We start from the raw sequence: 10,201 nt of genomic DNA on the forward strand, positions 1-10,201 counted from the left end.
AGGACTTATTTGCTATACTCTCTGAGTTGAGGCTTGTGGTACTTAGCTATTTGACACAGGTGTGCTGTGAAGATTAATGAGTTTCGTGTGACATACTTTGAAGTTGAAAAGTAATCACTTTTCTATTGTACATATAGGGCCTTCAAGGTGTTATCTCTTGTTTGTATCATGAAATTTGCAAAGCAGACACTACCTGAGAAGCTTCTACCTCCTCTCTATTCAGAACAGGTTTACTTTTATTATTCTATTTTTTTTTTTTAATTGAGATGGGGCCTCACTCTGTCATCCAAGTCGAAGTTCATTGGCACAATCTTTGCTCACTACAACCTTGGCCTCCCAGGCTCAAGTGATCCACCCACTTCAGCCTCTCAAGTAGCTGGGACTACAAATGCATGCCACGAAGCCTGCCTAATTTGTTTGTATTTTTGGTAGAGAAGGAGTTCTGCCATATTGCCCAGGCTGATCTTGCACTCCTGAGCTCAAGCCATCAGCCTGCCTTCACCTCCCAAAGTGCTAGGATTACAGGCATGAGCCATTGAGCCCTGCCCGGAACAGGTTTAAATAGCTTTGTGAGGTTGTATTCACTTCCTAGAGCTGCCGTAACAAATTATCACAAATTCAATTGGCTTAAAATAACAGAAATTTATTCTCTTGCAGGAGGTCAGAAGTCCAAAATTATCCTAAGCAAATTAACACAAGAACAGAAAACTAAATACCATATGTTCTCACTTATAAATGGGAGCTAAACATTGGGTACTTGTGGACAGAAAAATGGCAACAATTGACACTGGGGACTTTTAGAGGGGGGAGTGGGGAGAGGGGCAAGGGTTGAAAAACTGACTACTGGGTATTATGCTCAATACCTGCTGATGGTATCATTAGGTCTCATACCTAAACTACAGCATCGTGCAATGTACCCAGGTAACCAACCTGCACATGTACCCCCTGAATCTAAAAACAAAGTTGAAAAAGAAAAAGATAAAATTAAAATTAAAAAACAAATCTCCCTCTCCTTTCTCTCATAAGATTAGCAGTCATTGGATTTAGGGCCCACTCCAAATCCAGGATATTCCTGTCTCAAGATCCTGAACTTCTTACATCTGCAAAGAACCTTATTCCAAGCAAGGTCACATTCTGATGTTTCCTCTAGATCTGTTTATAAGAAGACCATTATTCAACCCACGAAGCTAGGTCCTCCTCATTATCCAACTCCATTCCCAGTTTGTGTGGTGGCCTCTTGCAGCTATAGAGGCTGGTTCAAGAAGGCCACCCTGATTTTGCTTCTCTCTGTAGGTAGTAATTCATCTGCATGTTGGAGTTGGAACTAAAATATGGAATCTGAAAAAGTCTCAAACTTTATCCCAAGATGTAGTACTGTGAGCCTCCATTATTAGCAATGTCTCCTAAAATGATGGGATCAGTGTTTCAAAAGGAACCTTAAACTAGACTTGAGAAACAGCCAGGTAATGGCCAGAGCTGGGTTATTCTGACTGATGCCAGGGTGTCCCAGCAGACAAAGAGAGAGTATTGGGAATTCTTGACAAGCAAGAACCTGGATGTTACTATTTACATCATGTTTTCTTATCTTGACTAATGATGTGGTTTTGAAGGAAATAATTGTCCTGCAATCAATCTGTTCACATCTTTCCATTAGGCCTAGGCCTCTCTGAGATGACTTCTCTCTGAGTTGCTGCTTGTTCAGTATCTTGTATATGAAACCAGTAGGAAGAAAAAAAGTCACTTTGCTTAAGTGTCAGCTCTGTGCCAGAGGGTTAGGAATGCTGGCGTAGTTCCCAGAATACAGGATATACGCTTATTTTCAAGCATGAGAAACAAACTACCTGAATGTAGAGAAGTCACAATAACTTTATGGGGAGCAAAGTTTCAGAATTGTATTTCTAAGTAACGGACTTCTATTACTTTAAGGTGAAGAAAAAAATAAGCGTCCCTTTATTTAGCTGTAAAGCGGAAGTGGGTTATTTCTCAGATCCTTCCCAGGTGTAACAAATGACAAGCATTCTTCTTGTTTTAAAAAATGTCAAATTGTATTTTAGATTAAGAGGTACGTGTGTAGGTTTGTTACATGGGTATATTGCATAATGCTGGGGTTTGGGATGCAAATGATCCCATCATGCTGATAGTGAGCATAGTACCCAATAGGTGGTTTTTCAGCCCATGCTCTCCTCTCCCTCTCCATCTAGTAGTTCTGATTGTCTCTTGTTCCTATCTTTAGGTTTATGTGTACTCATTGTTTAGTTCCCACTTACAAGTGAGAACATGCAGCATTCGGTTTTCTGTTCCTGCAAAAATTTGCTTAGGATAATGGCCTCTAGCTTCATCCATGTTCCTGCAAAGAACATGAATTTATTAATTTTTAGTACAGTATAGTTCTATATGTATGGTGCATATAGTACTGTATATGCACCACATTTTCTTTATCCAGTCCACCATGGACGGACACTCAGGTTGATTCCATGTCTTTGCTATTGTGAATAGTGCTGTGAAGAACATATGAAGGCCTGTGTCTTTTTGATAGAATGAATTATTTTACTTTGGGTATATACCAAATAGTGGAATTGCTGAGTTGAATGGCAGTTCTCTTTTAAGTTCTTTGAGGAATCTCCAAACTGCTTTCCCCAGTGGCTCAGTCTACATTTCCACCAACAGTGTATAAGCGTTCCCTTTTCTCCACAGCCCTGACAGCATCTGTTACTTTTTGACTTTTTAATAACCACCATTCTGCTTAGTGTGAGATGGTATCTGTGGTTTTGATTATAATGCATTTGAACATTGTGTGGTATAAATCAGCTGTTTCTCACTTTGTCTTATTTTTAGTTTAAGGATCCACTGTCTTGAGACTGCTAAATCAGTTACCTTTTATCCATTCACTTTCTAGTTTCCAATATTTTGTTGCTCTTTTCTTTGTGGGGTTATTTATTTTAAAAGTTCCTTTATTACCATTTTTGTGAGATTCCAGAAGGGTGGCTAAAACAGATGTTTCTTCAATCTGCTGTCTTAATGTGGATGCTTAAAAAGTTTCAATAATTTAAGAGTGTTTAAAATGTTGCAAATGTTTTTTTAACAAATAAAATGCCAGTCAAGAAATCTGGATCAATAATACTAACCACTCTCAATAAAGTTTAAAGGAAAAACGTTGAAAGAGATTTGACTTATAAATCTCTGTCTCAGTGATCCAAATTGTTCTAAAACAAAAATATAATAATTTCTGAGTTAAAGTCTTATGGAAGAAGGCTGTCTATAGCAAGCAAGAACATTCGTTATCACATGGCAGCTATGAGCACTTTAGTGGATGAGGGAGACTCTATTGTTTGCCTCTTTCTCCTTTGATAAGAAAAAATTGATTTTATACAAATAAAAGGTAAAATCACTCCTGTCTTAAGAGGATGTATCATAAACGATCTTAGCCAATCACTGTCATCCTAGGCTCCTTGCCTGTGATTGGCTTTGGTGTAGGCATGGGACCCAGTTGTTGCCAATAAAATGTAAAGAGGAGTCTAATGTAGAGTTTATAAGAAAGACTGTCCTCCCCAATTGAACGACAAAAATCCAAAAAATTCTCTATTCTTTCCTTTCTTGGATTTTGTCATGTAAAGATGTGATACTTGAAGCCGTGCTGGCCAGCTTGTGACCCTGAGGTGAAAGCTGGGAGAACCAGGGACAAACAGACAGAGCCAACGTATTGTTTTGCTGCAAACCTAACCAACTCTGAAACTTCCTGCTTCCAGACTTTTCATTATGTGACTTAATTAAATATGGCTATGGTTTAAGACATTGTTGTCCAATTTTTCTATTTCAAGCCAAAAATAGTTTTGTGTTTGTTTATTCATTCATTTTTGCAACGGGATCTTGCTATGTTGCTCAGGCTGTACTCGAACTGTGATGGCCTCAGCCTACTGAGTGAATGGGACTATAGGCAAGCACTACCATACCCAACTAGTCAATGTCTTCAAACCTGTTTTATCCTCTACAAATTAGAGTTAATACCTAGCACTTAGGTTTTTTTAAAAAATGAAAACCAAATGTGATAACATGTTAAAAATGAGAAAAGGAGTGGGGTGCAGTGGCTCACACCTGTAACCCCATCACTTTGGGAGGCTGAGGAGGGTGGATTGCTTGAGCTCAGGACCAGCCTGGGCAACTTGGGAAACCCTGTCTCTACAAAATGAATGAATGAATGAATAAATAAATAAATAAATAAATAAATAAATAAATAAGCTAGATATGGTAGCACGTGCTTGTAGTCCTAGCTATTCAGGAGGCTCAGACAGGAGGATCACTTGAGCCTGGGAGGTCAAGGCTGCAGTGAGCTGTGACTGCAGCCTGGGTGACAAAGCAAGACTCTGTCTTAAAAAAGGAAAAATTTAAAAGAGAGAGAGAGACAGTGTTTTTCTCGGTGTCTGGCACTCTAAAGAAATGGTAGTTAACAATTATTTTAAATTAAGACTTCTATTTTTAAGATTTTAATAACTGTCTTCATAACACCCATGATTTGGCCTAATGAGTGTATGCAAATTAGATACATACGCAGCTTATTTTTCATGCCCAATATCTGGCGCATAGTAAGTACTCCATAAAATTTTAAAAACAAGTAAACATAGTAGCTATGCAATACATCTTTACTAAATGAGTAAAGAAAAGAATAGATGGGCAAGTGAATGAACTAATAAGTGTAAACAGTTTCAAGTGACTTGATTACTTTAAAAAGCTAGAAGAAACAGTGGCATGGTATCCAAATCAATTCTGTGGAAAACATAATAGATACAATTCCTCTGGAAAACAGGATAGCATGATAAGTAGCAAAATATAAACCCTGCATAGGGCATTGTGTAGTGTCACTTAGTACTGATGAAGTAGTGCATTGTACCATGGAAAATTATCCTGGAGCCCCTCATGGGAAATCTCTCTGAATTGTATAAAAGACAGACCTAGTCTCTCACCCTCTCTAGGATTTTATCTGGGAATCTCACATGCTTGTGTAGCATCAAGTTTCAATTGATATAATACATGTATAGCATTTTGCCATAAACAAGACTCAATAAAACAAATGGAATGTGCTGGAGAGTTTTCTACAGAACGAGGTGTTCCTCATAGAAGCCTGTGGCCTCTATAATTAATTCTCTTTCTTTTCTGAACTGATGGGCTCATTCTGGGCACCAAGCAGAATTTTAGCTAGAATTTCATCATCTGTTGGTCCCAATCTTATCACAACAGTTTGTATTTTTAAAAGCAATACATAACATTGAAAAATAATATGATTTTCTGTTGCTCACAGGAAACATGCATTGTGCTTTTTATTGGAAAATTCTGGCTCACATACCTCTTTATGTCACATCTGAACTCAAAGCCCATTCTTGTTTTGGAATTTTTTTAAAGCCTGATTCCAAATCCTCTAGAAATCAGCATTCAAAAAGCAAGAGCTCAAAATTTTGTGATGTTTTTGATGCTGATTCAACAGAATCCAAGTTACCTCAGGTCAATATAAAGAAAGTGACTTAAACCAATTATTCAATTTGTGTAATGTTTTCTGGAAAGAAGTAAATGATTTATTTCTAAATATTTTATGAGTCCAAAGGCTGAATCTTAAAGCTATGGTTTTAAAAAGCCAACACCATCGAAGAATTAATGCTCTAATTTCTTTGGTTGTTCGTCTGGAAAGCTATTGTAAGATTATGGGCACATATGCGGTTGAGAGAAAAAAGCCACTAAGAGACAGTGCCATATGCTTTCTTTACCTTGAATCTGAGCTGAAAAAAATGACTCTTGTTGAGTCCCAGGGGTGAGTAGGCTTCAAGTTCAGTGGAAGACTCAGCTTGTGGTTTGATGAGGGCACACCCTAGTTCACAAATTCATGAATCAGTCATGATGGAAGAGAAAGTGTGGCTGGTTTGCGTAGAACCTGACTGCATTGAAGAAATTTCCAGCTCTGGTGAAAGTAGTAAAATGAAGGTTCAAACTCCAGTTGGAGAGTAGAATATCCAGCTAAAGTGTTTCTAAATTTGGGTATATGAAAATTTGAGAATGACAATTATCACTCTCTGCACTGGAGATGGAGCTTTTGTTTGCAGGTTCCCAGTGACGACGGAGTTGTCTATGACAATACGTCATCCTCCTAGCATTGCTGTGAGGCTTAAATAAAATTATGTGTAGCCATTGTTTAGCCTATCATAAGGGTTCAGGAAATGTTAGTGTATCATTATTATATGTGCTGTACGAAACAGCTATTGCACAGAGACAATATCTCTATAGATTATCTCAGATGCTACTCCAGATCAGGTGATTATAAAATGAGCAAGTCAGCCATTCAATCTCAGACATCCATGCTTTACTGATTCTTATTTTTATAACAAGATAGAGTGGATGAAATAATTTCTGATGTTTTAAGAGAGAATTACCTTTTATCCTACAAGCATCAAGGCTCCTCAAAAAATTACTGGAAAATTTTCAGTAGAGTTGAATGAAAATGATAATGCTGATTATTAGAATCAGAGCGTTTTGCCAAATTATGTGTCTGAGACAGTGCAGAAATAACCTGCCTGCCTCGCCTGCCTCACAGCCTCTTCCCTCTCTCACTGTCTCTTGCCAATTTTCTATCGCATCTTTTCAATATTTCAAAGAAGGATAAGAATACAGTCAGCTACCTGTGAAAAAGTTGAATATACATATTAAAGGAAATTGCTAAGCATGTATTATTGTCATATTTTGAAAGGGTACATTTTAGAATATAGAAAAATCAGAAACAAAAGAAAGCCCTTTAAAACTATGTGAAGGAACAAAGGAAATAGAAACCAATCTTCAGACACAGAAATATAATTAACATACTACACAGATAAAAACATTATCTGGCTTGGAGGTCAGTAATAGCATATTTTCTATACAGTTTCTAAAGGCAAGACCTTCAGGGATTTATTTATAATTTATATTTTCTTCTTACCTTGGAAATAACTATTTTTCTCAACTTGATTTCTTGGTAGTGAAAATGATTTCCAAATGTTTGAGTTTCTTTTGAAAGGTATCTGATGGAGAGAATAAAATGTCAACATGTCCCTAAGTTTCATGTTGGTTGATCTAATCTCCAAGAAGCAATTTTTTCAATACAGTATAAAATTGTTACTGAACTGAACCCTGACATTTTCATCTGCCTACTTGCGCTGGTGCACTGAAATGTTTCACTGGAATTTCAAACTCAGCATGTACAAAATTGAACATCTTTTCTACCAGATTTCCTCTACTTTCACCTCTCAGCTAGGGGCCAATATATTCCTAGCAATGTAGACTCGTAGGTGACAGTCACATTTGAGCTCTCTCTTCTCCCACCTCCCATATTCAGTTGGTGATCTAAATTCCATTTGTTCTACCTTGACAGGTTTCTTGCACTGATCCTCTCCTTTCTATTGCCACATTTACTTTTCTAGAAAAAGTCCTTAATATCTTTTTCTAGCAGTTACTGCAATATCTTTGTAATTATTCATCCTGCATTTAGTTGCATTCTTTTCCAATCCATCTTTCTCATTGGTGCTAGTTTCATCTTCCTGAACCATAGCTACGAACATGTCATTCTCCTGTTCAAAATCCTACAATGTGTTATCTCACTAAGATTAGAGCAGCATTTAAAGTTCTTCCACAATATTCACATATCATTCTAATCTTTAAAATGTCCATCATTTTTAGCCACAGGTAATGGCACACACATGTGATCTCAGCTACTCAGGAGATTGAAGTGGGAGGATTGCTTGAGTCCAGGCAGTCAAGGTTGCAGGGAGCTGTGATTGCACCACTGCACACCAACCTGGGCAACAGAGCGAGACTCCATCTCTATTAAAAAAAATTAAAATGTCCACCATTTTTTAAGCATCTGTGTCAGGAACTGTTAGAGCCTTCACCTGTATTAACTTTATTTCTCATTACTAGGCCAATGTGGTAAGACTCTATGAGCAGTAAGACTCCTTGAGACAGGGTGGGACAGGGGTGGATGGTGGGTGCATTCTAGCTATTAAGAAGGTGCTGGTGATCGTGGAGCCCTCCCATGCTAACTCAATGGAAGAGGGTTTTGAAATACAACCAAGGAGAGAAGAACATAGCTGTTATTTTACTTAAGTACTTGAAGTTATGCTACTAGGGGAGATATGAATATCTTATGTAGGTTCATGGAGGGAGGCTATCTGGTTTTATATTCTAAAGATAACCAAAGAAAAACAAACCGAACACCCAAACTCCAAACCACATTGGAAAATGATCTTCCTCTTCTCCTCCCTGAGACTTGAATCTTCCTCTTCTTTCTCACCCTGCAGTGAACACAGGGAAAGGGGAGAATGACTATGATTCAAAACTTATGCTAGGAGGTGGGGCGTGGTGGCTCACGCCTGTAATCCCAGCACTTTGAGAGGCCGAGGTGGATGGACCCTTGAGATCAGGAGTTCGAGACCAGCTTGGCCAACATGGTGAAACCCCGTCTCTACTAAAAATACAAAAATTAGCTGGGCGTGGCGGCACATGCGTGTAATTTCAGCTACTCAGGAGGCTGAAGCTGAGAACCACTTGAACCCGGGAGATGGAGGTTGCAGTGAGCCGAGATCATGCCACTGCAGTCCAGCCTGGGTGACAGAATGAGACTCCATAAAAAAACAAAAACAAAAATAAAAACAAAAATAAAACCAACCAAACAACAACAACAACACAACCACCAAACCTTATGCTGGGAGGAAGCAATATTTCAGATACTAAGGAAAGCTTAAGAATTCTAGCTGCTGGGGGAATGGAAGTGTCCAAAGTCAGGAAAGAATGAGGAAAACATGATGGGGAAAGTAGAAACTTTGCGGAGAGGTGGTAAGAGGATAAGGAACATAGGAGAGGGTCAATACAGGACAATCTGTTGACATAGGAAATATTCATTTGAGGATACCCGGAAGACCTGGGTAGTTCAATTGCATGCATAAAATTTTAATTGTGATGAAATACATATAACATAAAATTTACCATTTTAACAATTTTTAAGTGTACAGTTCTGTAGCATTGAGTATATTTCATTTTTTTCTTTTTCTTTCTTTCTTTCTTTTTATTTTTTATTTTTTTTGAGACAGAGTCTCACTCTGTCACCCAGGCTAGAGTGCAGTGGCACAATCTTGGCTCACTGCAACCTTCATCTTCTGGGTTCAAGAGATTCTCCTGCCTCAGTCTCCCGAGTAACTGAGACTGCAGGTGCCTGGCTAAGAGCTACGGACATGTCATTCTCCTCTACAAAATCCTACAATGTGTTATCTCACTAAGATTAGAGCAGCATTTAAAGTTCTTCCACAATATTCACATATCATTCTAATCTTTAAAATGTCCATCATTTTTTTTTAGCCATGGGTAATGGTGCACACCTGTGGTCCCAGCTACTCAGGAGGTTGAAGTGGGAGGATTGCTTGAGTCCAGGCAGTCAAGGTTGCAGGGAGCTATGATCGCACCACTGCACACCAACCTGGGTAACAGAGCGAGACTCCATCTCACCTGTCTAATTTTTGTATTTTCAGTAGAGACGGAGTTTCACCATGTTGGCCAGGCTGGTCTTGAACTCCTGACCTCAAGTGATCCGCCCACCTTGGCCTCCCAAAGTGCTGGGATTACAGGCATGAGACACTGCACCCGGCCGCATTAAGTATGTTTCACATTGTTGTGCAACCATCACCTCCATCCATCTCCAGAATTTATTCGTTTTTCCCCCACTGAAACTCCGTACTCCTTAAACACTTAATTTCCATCCTCCCTCGCTGCTGTTTCCCGGCAACCGGCATTCTAATTTGTGTCTCTGAATTTGACTACTCCAGGTACCTCAAATAAGTGGGATCATAGTACTGTTCTTTTGTGACTGGCTTATTTCATTTAGCATAATGTCTTCAAGATTCATCCATGTTGTAGCTTGTATTTCCTTCGTTTTTAAGACTGAATAATATTCCATTTTGTGTATATATCACATTTTGTTTATCTATTTATCTTTGACAAATACTTGGCCAACTCCATGTTCATATAACTAGAATAGAGGGTAAAATGCTCCCCTTCTCCCTAAGTCTATGTTATTTGGATTATCACTGAGATCTTGATAGGGTGTCTCGAAATTTGCTTGAAATTTTCTGTGTGAAGTCATAGAAACACCTCACCATCTCCGGGGCTAATGCAATACCAGGTACCTGAGACTCTTTTT

The sequence above is a fragment of the Macaca nemestrina genome, chromosome 8 (genome assembly GCF_043159975.1).
Source record: "Macaca nemestrina isolate mMacNem1 chromosome 8, mMacNem.hap1, whole genome shotgun sequence".
Classification (NCBI taxonomy): domain Eukaryota; kingdom Metazoa; phylum Chordata; class Mammalia; order Primates; family Cercopithecidae; genus Macaca; species Macaca nemestrina.